We start from the raw sequence: 15,195 nt of genomic DNA on the forward strand, positions 1-15,195 counted from the left end.
CTGAAATCAAGATAAGAGAACAAGTGTCAAGATGAAGGTGGTCTGACAAAGGGAATAAAAAAGAAGCCTACCTTGGCAGTCAAGAAATCAAACAACACATTGCATTGGGTAAATCTGTGGCAAAAGACCTCTTTAAAGTGTTAAAAAGCAAAGATGTCACTTTAAAGACTAAAGGGCACCTGACCCAAGTCATGGTGTTTTCAACTGCCTCACATGCATGCGAAAGCTGGACAATGAATAAGGAAGACTGAAGAAGAATTGATGCCTTTGAATTATGGTGCTGGCGAAGAATCTTGAACATATCATGGACTCCCAGAAGAACAAACAAATCTGTCTTGGAAGAAGTACAGTCAGAATGTTCCTTAGAAGCGAGCATGTTATCAGGAGGGATCAATCCCTAGAGAAGGACATCATGCTTGGTAGAGTCAGCGAAAAAGAGGAAGGTATCTCATGGAGATGGATTGACACAGTAGCTGCAATGATGAACTCAAGCGGAACGATTGTGAGGATGGGGCAGGACCAGGCATTGTTTTGTTCTGTTGTACACAGGGTCACTATGAGTCGGAACTGACTCGACCGCACCTAACAACAACAATTTGGTTTCCTAAAAGCATAACTCAAGAGGTTCTCTCTAAGTCCCCGGGAAGGAGCATGCTGTTCTCTATCCTCACCGTTGACCATGGAATTATGACTTCTTTCTTGAGGAATGTTCTAGAGATGGAAGAGGAGGATTTCCCTAAAAATTGTGTATAGAGGTAAAGTGACAAATATAAAAGCTTGTTTAATGTAAACAAGCCAACTCCCTACCCATAAGGTCAACAGCCTGGATCCTTAAATCATTCTGGGTTCCTGCCACAACAAGTGAGCAAATCAACACTGTTCCTTGAACGAAGCTGAATGTAGTCCTAATTTAAATGCATTGATTCACTGATGTAATCATTTATTAATTCTTTAAAATATTCGGGCTCCTGTTAATGCCAGGCCCTTTGGCTCCATAACTATTGGCAACACACTACATTCCTGCCTAGGGGGAATCTCATGCTTTAGCAGGGCAGATAATCAGTGAGCAGAAACTTATTCCTGAACTCCTCAAGCTATTCATTTTCACAAACATCCCCCAAGTGGTATCCAAACAGCTTCTCTGCACATTATAGGCCAAGTCTTCAAGGCCCATTTTCTCAGAGAGTATTTATGCATGAGGTATAGTCTCTGAAAACTTCTATTCTCTCTTCCTCAGTCTAACACAACAAAGTGAATCATTTTCTCTACAGATGTCACTGTTTTCTGTTAACTCTAAAGAATATTGCTAAGTATCAGTTACTTTGTCTTTCATAGCTGTTCCTCAACTAAGAAATTATTAAATAATTAACTAAAAGATTATAGAAGACTTTCATCCATATCAATTCTTTTTGTTTATCAAAAGGCACCTTTCAAATACCAAGTGATTGATATTAATTGAACATTAATTCAATAAAATTGACTTTTAAATTGTACTATAAGGTTTTTTAAAAGCACCATTAAAACTGCTTTATTTTCAGTCCAACTGAAGTTCTCATAATGGTTTATGTTTCTTTAAAGCTTGCCCTGTGGAGTCTGACTTCACTAGAAACTACATCTCTGTCTCCTCATTTCTCTCTGTATGGAAGGATGAACAACAATAAAGGCTGCCAGATATAGCAAGTAAAAATACAGGACACCCAGTTAAATCTGAATTGAAAAGAAACAACACCCTTATAGACACAGCTGAGAAGAGGCTGTCCTGATGGAAGAACTGTATCCTGAGCCTTCCTGAACCTGAATTGTAACCTGTTACTTCCCTAATAAACCCCATAACTGTGAGTATGGTCTGTGAGTTCTGTGTAGCCAATACAACGAATTATCAAACTCAGCAGAGAAGTAGAGAGAGTGCCATGGGAGGGATATTTGGTGTCAGAATTCGTAAAGTCAGCAAAGAGAGGAAGCATGTCTGACCTCCACCTCATAGGAATCAGCCTTGGCCTGTTGATCTTGATTTTCCTTCCCCCTTGTGAAGTTAGAAGAGGTCAGACGCCTCTGCCATGCCATTTTTATAGTTGTCATCAACTTGGTTCCGACTCATGGTGAGCTTAAGTATAACAGAATGAAATATTGCCCAGTGCTGTGTCATCTTCACAATCATTGGTTATGTTTGTGTCCATTGTTGTTGCTATTGTGCTAATCCATCTCATTGAGGGTATCCCTAGTTAAGGAAGAAAGTAGTCAGGAAAGAATATTTCCAAGAGAAGGTGATGTTTGACCCTAGTCTCAAGGTTTCAATATGAGTTTTCTGGGTAAAGAAATAAGACAAAAGCATCCAGATAGAGGGAACAACACCTGCAAAGGCACACAGTAGTGAAATATGATGCTTTGGAAAAACAAAGATCACACATTTAAGGTGGTACAACATGAAGCCAGAAAGCAGACTGGGGCTGGATCATGAAGAGCGTTTATGCCAAACTAGGGAGATGGAGTTTTATCCTGTAAGAGTCAAAAATCTACCAAAGGATTTTTAAAAGTGAGACACACGATTACATTTGCATTTTAGCAAAATCACACTAACAGTGTGGAAGGTAGGCTGGAAATTGACAAGTTTGGAGTCAAGGAGACCAAGTAGAAAGCTATTATATTAAACCTGGCAAGAAATATAGAGGGTGGGAAGTTAAGCAGCAGATGGAATTGTCTGATGGGGGAGTGACGGATGAGTGAGGGTTGAGTTGTTGTTGTTAGGTGCTGTCGATTAGGTTCTGATTCATAGTGACCCTATGTACAACAGAAAAAAACACTGCCCGGTCCTGCGCCATCCTCAAAATCGTTTACTTAAGCCCATTGTTGCAGCCATTGTGTCAATCCATCTCATTGAGGGTCTTCTTTTTTTTTTGCTGACCTTCTACTTTACCAAGCACGATGTCCTTTTCCAGGGACTGATCCCTCCTGATAACATATACAAAGTACATGAGACGAAGTCATGCAATCCTTGCTTCTAAGGAGCATTCTGGCTGTACTTCTTCCAAGACAGAGCTGTTCATTCTTCTGGCAGTCCATGGTATACTCAATATTCTTCGCCAACATCATAATTCAAAAGCATCAATTATCTGTCAGTCTTCCTTATTCACTGTCCAGCTTTTGCATGCATGTGAGGTGATTGAAAATGGCTTGTGTGAGGCACATCTTAGCCCTGAATGTGACATCTTTGTATTTTAGCACTGTAAAGAGGTCTTCTGCAGCAGATTTGCCCAATGCAATACGCTGTTTGATTTCTTGATTGCTGCCTTCATGGGTGGTGATTGTGGATCCAAGCAAAATGAGGGTGTAATACTTTAAATAATGCATAAAGTAAAATGGGGGTAGGGATGGTGATTAAATTGTAATATGACATGATGCAAGAGTTGAGGAAGAGGGTGAAACTGGAAAGAAAGTCTCTGGCATGGATGGCTAAGGAGAGACTGAAGCCACTCACTGAGGTGACAAATACATGAGAAGCAATTTTGAGAGAGAAGAAGGGGAGTTGAGTGGGACATGTTGAGTTAGGGAAGCCTGCAAGAGCTTCAGCTGACAATGAGCAGCAGAAGTTTTGAATGCCAACTAGAATTTTCTTTTAGCACCCAAACCAGTCATTTCTTGCTATAAAGCAATGACATCTAATTCAAAGCAGGAATGAAGAACAAGAGGATCCATCCAGGTAAAGTGAGATGAGGATAGGTCACAGAACCACAAATTAGGAGGAGGAGAAAGATGGAGTCAGAGTGGAGAGACGGAGGAGAGGCAAGAGTGACAAATGAAGCAATTAAACTTTTACTAGCTTCTCTCTGAACCATCAAGGCACAACATTTTCAGAGTTATTTGGAACTGCTCTGTTCTTTTGAGGCAGAATGAGTTATTAACCTTCTCTAATTGGAATCTGATTTTCTTTAAAACCCTGTATTTCAGACTAACAGGGTTCTTTGCAGAAGAATGTAATGAGTTTGAGATGACTATTTTAATGCTACAAAGATCACTTCTTTAATAACCCAAGTCCCACTGCTGTCCTCCTCTATTTTCATGCTGTTTAAGCCACAGGGTTCCAGGGCAGAGCCCAGCTTTGGGCCAATGCAGTTGCCTACAAAGGCACTGTATGGCAAATGATGGGCACCACCCCAGATCCAAGAATGTCACACATAGGATTTATGTCTCAATCTGCCGCATTTCCATCATCAGCATCAAACCCAGAATGAAAATTCAGCTGCCATAGCCGATGTCTCTATCCTGGTCTCTCTCCTCCAATGAATCTTTCCTGGGCTGAAGTGTCTGTCGGAGGCCGATCAATGTGTCAGAACACAGATCTCTAGTCAGCTAACAAACAGTCCTCATGGGAGACCAGATGCTCTTAAGGCCAAAGAGAATGATGGAACACGGTGTATGATTCAAAATTTAGGAGAGGAGAGAAAATAAGAGCCAGATACCCCAGGTCTTAGCCACAGCTGGATGCTGTAAGCCAGTTATCCTGTGAATTACCCAGAAAACTGGTAGGGCATCCATAGCACTGAGGTAGGTACATCACCACGAAACAGTGTGTGATCCAATGTCAATTGTAAGGTAGAAGATTTCTGCAAAGTAGACAAATCCCAGTTGTAGATTCATATTTGTCTTATTGATCATGTGCTGTATCAGGGGTGATACGGGGAATGTTGTGCTGCCAATGAGCTGTGTAATGACCAAAAATGATAAAAGATACAAATAGATGGCTCACAGGGCCATGAAATTTATCTATTTGTTTTTTTAATTCTCAACTTCATCCTATAAAGAATTGTCATAAAAGCAACACATATGGGTTCCAGATTGATTTCCAGCCTTATTCCAGCCAGTGAAGTAGGGACACCTGATGGATGACATAAACCACTGTGGTGTAGACCATGGTTTCTCCTCTTATTGCACTTAAATCCAGACAGCTGTGTTGTGGGCAGCAATCAAATAAGAAGGAACACTTTAAAGCTATACTGATACCAACATACCAATATTGAAACATGAGTGAAGATAGGTGGGATTGCAAAGAAGTTTGGAGCTGCTGAGCCTGAACAATCATATGCACCAATCAAGAATCAAGTATCAAAGTCAGCTATAACCGCAGAGCCTGAAACAGAATTTCTGATCACAGACAAAGATAACCAGAAAAAAAAAAAAACTGAACCCATTGCCATCCAGTCAATTCTGACTCATAGCAACCCTATAGGAAAGAGAAGAACTGTCCCATAGGGTTTCCAAGGCTGTAATCTTTGTGGAAGCAGACTACCTGCCACATCTTTCTCCTGCTGAGCAGTTGGTGGGTTTGAACCGCCAACCTTTCGGTTTGCAGCTGAGCGCTTAACCACTGTGCTACCAGGGCTCCTTACAGACAAGGATAGTCACATGACAACAAAACATGTGAACACTCACCTTCACACTCACACACCTACACACACCCTCAAAAACATCGTCCTCAAACACAAAGGCTGGTGGCAAATACATCAGAAATGTGTGTCACAGCAGGATTCCCATGACTCTCTCAAGTCAGGAGCAGGGAAAACTAATGAGCAAATGCGTTAGTCACAGCACAGTCAAAGCCAGTCATCTGGTATTAGGGACATGGTCTGCCTTAAAGCCTTAAGTGTACAATATTAAGTTAAAAAGTGTTGAGTTTTCTCCCATTTGTACTTTAACTTCATACATTTTATCATTTCACGACAGGAGCCCACTTAGGTTAAATTTGTATAATTAATCAAAAACAAAGGCGAATTAATTACCTTTCACAACATAAGTCAAAGCAGAGTCTAATTTATTAAGTTACTAAATGTTTTCTCTCTCTCAATTCATTAATTTGCTAAATGTTTTTCTCTCCAATAGACATAGCCAGAGTTTCATCTTTAGCTTCAACATTTTGCTAGCCCCAGACTAAGCTGAACAGGATAATCTGCCCTTGAATCAAACTTTGCTAAAAGCAACTCAAGTTGTCCAGCCCTAGAATAACGAAACAAAGTAAATCTGGTGAAGAACAGTTTGGATCTATTCTACATCTTTATTAAGTAGCATTTTTATTGCTTCAGGCAATCTACACACCCAAGCGTAGCTGGTGCCTCTCTTTGTATATCTTAAATGCAAAAGCTCCTGTCTTATTGCTGGCTCATCTCCTTTGAAGTATAATCAGTGCATTTGCTGTCTCCTATATGGTTACTGGGGCCCTGGTGGCGCAGTGGTTAAGCGATCGGCTGCTAACCAAAAGGTGAGCGGTTCGAATCCACCAGCCACTTCTTGGAAACCCTATGGGGCAGTTCTACTCCGTCCTGTAGGGCCACTACGAGTCGGAATCAACTTGACGGCAATGGGATTTTGATTTATATGGTTACTGTCACCTACACTCCTTCTGGAGAGCTGTTTAATTGAATGTTACCAGTACCGGTTGCTGTCAAGTCTACTCTGACTCATGGTGACCCCATGAGTGTCAGAGCAGAAATGTGCTCCACAGGGTTTTCAATGGCTGATTTTTTGGAAGTAGATCACCAGGACTTTCTTCTGAGGTGCCCCTAGGTTAACTAAAACTTCCAGCCTTTTGGTTAGCACCTTAACCATATGCACCACCCAAGGACGCCTAGTTGAATGTTAGCATTCATCAAAATGCAGACAGTCACAGAGATCTTGGTCATCAAAGGGCTTCATTCCTAAGAACCCTGTAGACTGTCCCCCATCAGCCTTTCCCTTTCGCACTGCTGGCACATCTTCTGTGAGTACAGTGTCTCATCTGGTTTTATTCCCATTATGGCAATGTTGTCTAAGTGTAGCGCTCATGATTGAATTCTGGCTCTTCTGAAAGCACAAAGAGCAACTGTAACATCATCAGGCTGTGGGTCTCCTGGCATTAACTTCAACCGTCAGCCTAGGGGCCCCTCTACGCACTCCCTCACTGAGTCCACGGCCAACAGTGGTCCTGTTATTGTACATATACACAGAATTTCTAAATGTTCCTGGAAAACAGACATCTCCAAAAGATCTGATCTAACTCCTTCCTGTCTATAAAAGTATCACACTGGGCTACATGCATATGTGTTTATATTTGTATGTTTCTAGACCTTTCGTTTTATAGATGAAAATTATATATACAGTCGAAGAAGGAAAAAACACCTGAATGTGGAAATTTGCCTTTGTCTTTATGCTTTTCTTCTCCTTTTTAAAACTTGAGCCCTAAGGTATAACACAGCTTCCCTGCTTTCGCTCTTATTAATTTTTCAATATTTACACTTCTTCTTAATACACTAACATGGATAACACTATCCCTTGATAGGTACCAGCAGCTCGCTAGCCATGGAGATGTTTGTTCTCCCCTCTAATCTCTGCAATATCTAAAGATCATTTCACTGCTCATATCCTGATAATGTGCTCACTTTTCAAATGTTAACTTTCCACAATGATATTTTCAAGGTAATGCATTTACTTAAAGAATTATTTGATTAGGACACAGAAAGTTGTCTCAAACACTGCAGCCTACCCATCTGAGTTCCCTCCAGCTCTTCTTCCTGTCACAGGCCCTCTCTGCCCGTTCACCACGAGCTATGAAAGGCCTCAGACAACGTGAGCTTGAGTTTGAAACTGTCTTTAAAAAAGAAACAGAAAGAGAGGGGGGAAAGACTCTCCTGGCGAGATAGAAGTCTTCCAGGCTACCTTTAAGGCTTTTAATTCTCCTAGCACCTGCTTCATTTTTACCACAAGTTTCCAGTTCAGAAAAAAAGATTCCAACCAAAACAAACAAAAAAAATCCCAGCACAGACCACAAACGATTTACCTAAAAACCCCACTCTGTAAGCACTGGAGCAGAAGTCAATAAAACGCACCATCAGCAATCTAAGCTAAATGAAAGAAAACTTTTCACTAAACAACCTGATAAAGCTCAGACCTTGAAACAGTCAGCCAGGGTGATGTAAGGAAGGGGAGAGACTTACAGAGAGAAGGCCTACGATGGGGTGGAGAGAGGATGGTGGGAATAAAGTCTTTACCCTTGGACCACAGTGGGGAAAATATTAGCCATTGGCCTTTATTTGGTGCTTAGTAGGTGCTAACACTGTGTTAAATAGTTTACCTTTAGCATACAATGGACTCTCTGAAGTGGGCATCACACATCTGAACAACCAGCCTCTTACTGATAATGTCACACCTCCTCCCCACCTTCCTAAAATGATTAAGATCTCACAGCAACTGTCATTTTATTTGGCCATAAAATAGATTTCCTTCGTCACTTTTTTTTTTTTTTTTTTACTACATATTACTTTGTCTTTCAAAGTAAAAAGGATGTTTTTATTAATCAGCTTTCTGACATGTAATTTATATCCAATAAAAATAACCCATTTTAAGTGAACAGTTTGATGAGTGACAAAGAGCACTCAAAATTTTAAGGCGCTTAGCATTACTGACGGGGCTGACAAAGGAGTAGCCCAAAACCCAGTTTTATTTCTGTTCCTCTTTGTACTCTGTGTTTAAATTAACCTCTATGCTGGTTTCACAAGTAACAGAAAGGGGGTAGCAAGAATATGATTATGCTTAAGCCAGGAGAAAATGATCCAAGAAATACATGATATGTTTTACTTAAGATTGTTTTTGCTCTCAGAAAGTACATGATAAAACCATGTTATTGCTTAAGATTGTTTCGTTCTCAGAAAGTACAAACATGAGACTGTGTTTTCCTTAAGACTGTTTATGCTAAGACCACCCTCAGGAAGATATGTTCATATACGGAATGTGTTCCTGTGAGTAATCATATATGAAAGTCTTATGACCGGGATTTGTCATCATTCTGTAACTATTTTACAACATTTATCATACCCTGTTATTGTTTTCAAAATGTCAACGAATCCTATATAAAAGTTACTGTAAAAACCCTACTCCTTGGGAGCACTTAGCAGGGAACACTGAGCACCTTGCCTACTGTCTTCTCCCAGCTCTGCCTGCTCTATGGCTATAGCTGTCTTTATGCTCTTTATCCTCAATAAAAACTCTCTCTCTTTTAATTTTAAACAGACTGTGTGATTTTTAGCTCTTCTACATATTTGGTGTCAGAAGTCGTGATTTTGAGCTCTACTACATGAGTTTGAGCATAACAACAATTGTGAGGATGGCGCAGGACCAGGCAGTGTTTTGTTCTGTTGTACACAAGGTCGCTATGAGTCAGAACCAACTCAACGGCATCTACCAACAACAACAACATGAGTTTGGACAAATGTACACGGTCATGTAACATCCACCAAGAATGTGGTACAGAACATTTGCTTTACCCCGAGAAGTTCCCTCCCGCCATTGTGTAGTAAGAAACCTTCCCTTCATGTCAATCTCAAGCACAGGTCAGCTTTCTATTTGTTTCATATAAACAGAATTACAAAGCTGTCTTTCTGTCCAGCTTGTTACACTTAGGATAATGTTTTTGAGATTCATCCATGTTACTGCATACAGCATTGCATTGTATGGATATATTAAAATTTGTTCATCCATTTTACTAGTTGACAGAGAGTTGTTTCCAATATCTAGCCATAGTGAATAAAGCTGTTATGAGTATGCATACAAATATATGTGTAGACATATGCTTTCACTTGTCTCGGGGACATACACAGGAGTGGAATGGCAGGCACATATAACATCTATGTGAAACTTTAGTAAAAACTTCCAAACTGTTTTGCAACCTGGATGCACCGTTTTAAATTCCCATCAGCTATGTATGGAGTTCTGTTTACTCCATACCCTCACCATCAGTTCATATAGTCAGTGCTCTTCAACTGTGCCAAAGTTATAAAAGACAAGAAAAGATAGAAACTGTCAAAGATTGAAGGAAACTAAGTAGGCATAATGATTAAATACAATGAGGTAGGAGTCCCTGGGTGGCACGAATGGTTAATGCACTTGTCTGCTAACCTAAGGATTGGGGGTTTGAGTCTACCCTGAAGAGCCTCAAAAGAAAGCCCTGGTCATCTACTTCCAAAAAATCAGCCATTGAAAACCCTACGGAGCAGGTTCTACTTTGACACACGTGAGGTTGCCATGAGTTGGAACTGGTTAATTGGTTGACTGGTAACTGGTTAAGAGGTTGTTCTACTCAAAGAAATTCCAAAGAAAAAGGAATTTCAGAAGATTTACAGAAAGGAACTTTTGTTTTTATTAGGCAATAGAAATATGTGACTCAAGCCACATTTGCAAACCTGAGGCTTGTCTGACTTAGGCTTAGAAAATAATAAGTAGGGCTCACAAATTTGCATTAACAGGATGATGATGAATTTGACTACACGTGAAAAAATAAGAATTATGAGGCATATTTAAAAGGTACAATAACCACAATCTGATTAACAAAATGTTACAGGAAATATTCTACAGAGAGTACCTTGTTAAGTGAACTCATCATGAACATTCTCCATTAGCACATTTATTGTTAGGTTGTCAACAACGCTCAGAGAGTGACTGAAAACAGGCTTTTTAAAAAATAAGATAAATTTCCCTTTTATATTTGGCTAAATTATTGTTTCTTGGTTTTAAACCCCGCACTTTTTTCTCACTTTTGTGCAGTACTTTACAGTTGAACAGTACAATCTCATGTAACCTTTATGTGACCTTTCATTCCTCTTACAGGTAAAAGATGTGGGACTTAAAAAGATTTTCTGACTTGCCAAAGGTAGATCAGATAACCACTGATCTCAATTGTACAAGTCAGTGATGTCTGAATAAATGTGATTTTTTTTTTTTTTTTCCTGAGAGACATGTACGCTCATAGGGCAAAGATTACAAAACAGAAAAACAAAAGGCAAAAAAACAAACAAACAAAAAACCAACTCCTTACTTCTGGATTAATTCTCTAAACTCTTAAGGGCAATATTTACAAAGGATTTGGGGGAAGAGGACAGGAAAGACGGGGAAGAGGACAGGAAAGACGGGGAAGAGGACGAGAAAGATAGGGAGCTCAACCCTACTGATTTCACTTGAGCTCCACTGCAGTGTAAAATGTATCATTTCTTTTGTTGTATTTGTATTTTGTTGTATTTTGTATTTCAATATGAAAGGAATTATTTGTGTGTACATATATATTTTTTTATCTAAATAATGATATTTTCTCCAAGTCTATCTAGCAAGAGCAGACAATTGAAACCAAATGGATCTTTTGAAGTTCCATCCAGAATCTTCTCTCCTTCATATCTCCTTCTACTGCTCCTGCAGAGGGATGTTTTAGGAGAAATTAGATTCACTGTTTGTATAAACCAATGAATTTAGCTGGTGGCTCTGCAGGTCCAATTAACTCCTCTAACAATATGGGTGAAATGAGGCTATGGTTATGTTTATAGTCAATTAGAGTTGTTTTGATTGAACACTCCCTCTTGTAACCTTATTTAAAGTTAACAAAACATAGAACTGAAATGTATTTCATGGAATGGGAGAAGTTGGGGGCGGGTGGGCAGGGGAATATCTAGGTCATAATATACAAGGCATGACCTCGCGTGTATTATAGGCATAAAGGGAAGGCTCATTTGTACAAATAAGAAAATTGTTGGGCATGACAAACTTTGAAGACATCTTCATTATGACTATCAGTATTATTACTACTGCATAATGAAAAATAATAGTGATGACGTCAGACAAAAATAGTAAAAGTTGAAGGAACACAGAGTTGGGAACCAGTAGACCCCAACTATTGTCACCTCTGCTGCTAAACTTACTTAGTTGGTCTGGAAAATAGAAACAATACTATTTAGTGTCTGCCATGTATAAAACCCCTTGACAATACAAATAAATAAATGTAAGATACAATTGCTGCTCTCATAAAATTTACAATACATTTGTTAAAATAAAGTAATGCAGGAAAAAGGCAAAAATAATCATTTGCTAGAATCTGCTCCAAAAAACAGTATTAACTTGTTGATCCTCATAACCACGTGAAGAGGCAGACACTACTATTATTTCTATTTTACACGCGAGAAAACTGAGGCACAGAGTAATCAGGAAACTTCACAAGGCCTCTCGATTCAGTTTAAGCCAGATTTCAAGCCCAGCCAGCTTCAGGGAATATGTGCCTGACACTACAGGCAGTCCCCAGGCAGGCTACCAACGTCTGACTTACAGACAACTCTTTACTTGCTCTTCAATGTCATGTAAATTTGCCCTCGCTTTGAAACGATCAAACAAATTCTTCATCACAATCACCTTCACCTGCTGCACATGCGACTTTTATATTGAAAAGGCTTGCCCTAAAGCAGGGCTTCGAACCAGTTCATTCAAGTTCCAGCCCTTGCTGAGAATTTGCATTTATAACAAGTTCCCTCAGAGAATTTGCATTTCCATCCCAGATATACTAAATCAAAATCTACATTTTAACAATATCCCCAGGTGATTCTTACGTATAACTTCATGGGAACTTGTTAGAAATGCAAATTCTCAGCAGGGAACTTGTTAGAAATGCAAATTATCATCTGGGGTTTGAACCAGAAGCCCTACACTAAAGGAAGGCTAGATAAGAACCTTACACACCTGTTCTGACTTAACTGTAAATATGACTTAAAGACACAGGACCAGATTCCATTCATAACCCAGGGATTGCCTATACATGATATAATGTCCCAAAAATGCTATGAGTTCATAGGAAGCAACCAAAAACTAAAACCCATTGCCATAGAGTCAATTCTGACTCATCGTGACCCTACGGGACAGAGTAGTACTGCCACATAGGGTTTCCAAGGAGCACCCGGGGAATTCAAACTGCCAAACTTTTGCTTAGCAGTCGTAGCTTTTAACCACTATGCCACGAGGGTTTTAAGGTAGGATAACTCAGAATTACACTGATAAGAGAAGGTTTCACATCATAGGAAGGTGGTGAGCTGAATCTTGAAGGATGCAGAGTATTTAAATGAGCAAAGGGGGGTAGGTGATGGGAGTAGAGTGAGAAATTCGGCATTAAGGTGGCAGCAGGAACGGGGTGGCAGGAGGGAAGAATCCAGATGAACCGCAGTGAGAGATAAGGTCGAACAGATCATTTGTGGAGGATTTTGACTGCCAAATTGAAAATCCTCCTAGCTCCCAAACAGACAGCTCTGTTCACCTGGCCCTCTACAGGTTAATCTCTACAGGTGAGCTTTGCTTCTTCCAGAAAGACGCATTTGAAGAGCAAGCAAGGACTCATATTGCATAACTGCCTCATCCTGAAGACCCCCAAGCAAGGCCCCAGTTGGCCTATAGGAAGCCTTTGACTAACTAGACAAAGGTGCCCTCGTCAGATAAGCTGTAGTCTGGTGAGCAGAGTGTGCCTTTGTGTGATTTAGAAAGGAGCATCCGGGCAGATGCAGCCCCACGTGTCAAGCTCGGCTGGTTCAACACAGGCTGATCTCAGCCCCACTCACACACCCAAGCAGGAGCACACAAATTGCTCAAAACTGTGCTCATCAGCCCCAATCCCAAGGCACAGCTACATCCTTTGGAATCGTCCTTCAAATTTGCAAAGGTTTATATGATTTTATATCGTTACAAAATTGTTTATACTCAAGGTGGTGATAAGAAGTCTTAGATGCTGATTTTGGGAAAGGAAATTGTTATAAATGTTTGAAGAATGATTACATGATATGTAATATGCCAAAAATTCCAGTTATTTTTGCAGGATAAGCAATTGTAAATGTATTTTTTTAATTTCAGAAAATTATGCACAAACATATTTACTCCATTGTGGTTTACCTTGAAATAAAATCAGAAGCAATAAGGTAACTTTGAGCATACAATTATCGAGTATAACGCAGCCATTTAAACGTTTACATTTTATATGTTTAATTCCATGGGGAAATGTTTATATAGGCAAAAGTTTGTCTTTTCTAATATAAAATTCTATATAGAGTTCAATAGCCAGCTGTGTATCTTTTAATGTATTTGTTTAAATGGGATTAAAATGGATACAAAAACACTTTTTGAGACAATGGAAGCGTCCTAAAACTGGATTGTTGTGATCGTTGCACAACTGTATAAATTTAATAAAATTCACTGAACTATACACACACTAAGGAGCCCTGGTGGCACAGTGGTTAAGTGCTTAGGTGCTAACCAAAAGGTCAGCAGTTTGAACCCACCAGCCAGCGCTCAGTGGTAGTCTGCTTCTGTAAAGATTACAGCCTAGGAAACCCTATGGGGCATTTCTACTCTGTTCTCTAGAGTTGCTATGAGTCAGAATCAACTTGACGGCAACAGGTTTGGTTTCGGTTTTTTGATACACTACTATTTTTATGGCATGCAAATGTTATCTCACTAAAGCTGTTCAAAAAAAAAAGATTAAAACTAGTAAGTTTTGGTGGATGTATAACTATACTTTTCAATATTTTCCGATATGTTTACAATGACATGTATCACTTAGATCATTGAAAAATCATTTCAGTGCAGTTCAGTTTAATATCCACATTTACCTAGCATTTACTCTGTGCTTAACATTGTGATAGAATCTCAAACTGTACAAAATAAAAACATAACATGTGGCCCCTTCCTTTAAGGAGTTCACAGTTGAGCAAGTGTAAAACAGGAAACTACTCATTTATGGCAGAACGGGATTACCTTTCAGTAATTGCAAGTAACAGGTTTTCCTGGCTCAATAAAAGACACAATTAATAATTGGCAAAAAGGAAGAGATAAAGCTTCACAGAGGTCCTTTGGTTGGCAAGAGAGTTTCTGTGAGTAGCCTAGAGGTACAGCCATACCCTTTGAAATGATTGCATTAATAGATTTTGTTTGAAAGTAAGATTTAGCGGCAAGATTAAAAAGTGTTCTCCAGGCTTCACATGTATACTTATCTCTGCTAGGAAAAAAAAAAAAAAAGTTAACCTTAGCAATTGAGGAGAAAGGAAGATTTTGTAGAGTTGGCATAGAGAGGGGCAGTTGACTGAGGAGAGAGGATTTACCATTCCCACCAGCCGCTCTGAAGGAGAAAGATGTGACAGTCTGCTTCAGTAAAGATCACAGCCTAGGAAACCCTATGGGGCAGTTCTACTCTGTCCTATAGGGTTGCTAGGAGTCGGAACTGACTCAAGGGCACACAACAACAACATGGGAAAACGAGACACATGACAGCTGGCACTTGATCACTGAAAAAGAAAAAGGTAAAAGGGAGTTTCAGAGTGAATGGGGCTGGCAGTTACCTCCCCACATAACATGAGTAAGTAGCCTGCTTTATGAAGGAAGTTA

This window comes from Trichechus manatus, unplaced genomic scaffold (genome assembly GCF_000243295.1).
Source record: "Trichechus manatus latirostris isolate Lorelei unplaced genomic scaffold, TriManLat1.0 scaffold00031, whole genome shotgun sequence".
In the NCBI taxonomy this organism is placed as follows: Eukaryota; Metazoa; Chordata; class Mammalia; order Sirenia; family Trichechidae; genus Trichechus; species Trichechus manatus.